Consider the following 2,089-nt stretch of genomic DNA (forward strand, 5'->3'; position numbering starts at 1 on the left):
CATCCTCATCCTGTCCTCATCCTTTTCCTCATCCTCATTCTACTCCTCATCCTATCCTCATCCTCATTCTCATCCTCATCCTGTCCTCATTCTCATTCTCATCCTCATCATGTCCTCATTCTCGTCCTCATCCACATCCTATCCTCATCCTCATTCTCGTCGTCACCCTATCGTCATCCTCGTCCTCATCCTCCTCCTCATCCTATCCATATCCTCATCCTCTTGCTCATCCACATCCTCATCCTCATCCTCGTCTTCATCCTTATCTTATCCTAATCCTCGTCCTCATCCATATCCTATCCTCATCCTCATCCTCATCCTCATCCTATCCTCACCCTCATCCTCATCCTCATCCTATCCTCTTCCTCAACCTCATCCTCTTTCTATCTTCATCCTCATCCTATCCCCATCCTCATCGTCTTCCTCATCCTATCCTCATCGTCATCCTATCGTCATCCTATCCTCATCCTCATTCGCATCATATCCTCATCGAATCGTCATCCTCATACTTGTCCTCTTCCTATCCTCATCCTCATGCTCGTCCTCATCCTATCCTGATCCTCATCCTCTTCCTCATCCTCATCCTCATCCTAATCCTCATCCTCATCCTCATCCTCTTCCTCTTCCTCATCATCATCCTATCCTCAACCTCATCCTGTCCTCATCCTCATCCTCATCCTATCCTCATCCTCATTCTCACCCTCATGCTGTCCTCATTCTCATACTCATCCTATCCTCATCCTCTTCCTCATCCTAACCCTCCTCCTCATCCTATCCATATCCTCAACCTCTTGCTCATCCTCATCCTCATCCTATCCTCATCCTCTTCCTCATCCTCATCCTCGTCCTCATCCTATCCTCATCCTCTTCTTCATCCACATCGTTATCATATCCTCATCCTCGTCCTCATCCTCATACTATCCTAATCCTCGTCTTCATCCACATCCTTTCCTCATACTCATTCTCGTCCTCACCCTATCGTCATCCTCATCCTCCTTCTCCTCCTCATCCTATCCATATCCTCATGCTCTTGCTCATCCTCATCCTATCCTCATCCTTATTCTCGTCCTCCTCCTATCCTCATCCTCTTCCTCATCCACATCCCCATCCTCATCCTCGTCTTCATCCTCATCCTTTCCTAATCCTCGTCCTCATCCACATCCTATCCTGATCCTCATTCTCGTCCTTATTCTATCCTCATCCTCATCCTCATCCTCCTCATCTTCATCCTAATCCTCATCCTATCCTCATTTTCAGACTCATCCTCATCCTCCTCCTCATCCTCATCCTCATATCCTCATCCTTATCCTCATCCTCATCCTCATCTTATCCTCATCCTATGCTCATCCACATCCTCATCCTATCCTCATCCTCATCCACATCCTATCCTATGCCACATTCTCATCCTCATCCTATCCTATCCTCGTCCTCATCCTATGCTCATCCTCATCCTCATCCTCACCGTACCCTCATCCTCATCCTCATCCTCACCCTCATCCTATTCTCATCCCTCATCCTATCTTCCGCCTCTTCCTCATCCTCTTCCTCATCCTCATTCTCATCCTCAACCTATCCTCATCCACATCCTATCCTCATCCTCATTCTCGTCCTGATCCTCATCCTCATCCTATATTCATGCTCATTCTCCACTTCATCCTATCCTCATCCTATCCTCATCCTCATCCTCATCCCCATCCTCATCCTCATCCTATCCTTAGCCTCATCCTCATCCAATCCCTAACCTCATCCTCATCCTATCCTCATCCTCATCATATCCTCATCCTCATAATCATCTTCATCCTATCCTCATCGTCATCCTCATCCTCATCCTATCTTCATCCTCGTCCTCATCCAGATCCTATCCTCATCATCATGCTTGTCCTCTTGCTATCCTCATCCTAATCCTCATCCTCATCCTCATCCTCATCCTCATCCTCATCCTCATCTTCATCATATCCTCATCCACTTCCTCATCCTCATCCTATCCTGATCATGATGCTCTTCCTCATCCACATTCTCATTCTATCCTCAACCACATCCCCATCCTATCCTCATCCTCATTTTCATCCTATCCTATCCTCATCCTCAT

This window comes from Lupinus angustifolius, chromosome LG06, assembly GCF_001865875.1.
Source record: "Lupinus angustifolius cultivar Tanjil chromosome LG06, LupAngTanjil_v1.0, whole genome shotgun sequence".
Lineage (NCBI taxonomy): Eukaryota > Viridiplantae > Streptophyta > Magnoliopsida > Fabales > Fabaceae > Lupinus > Lupinus angustifolius.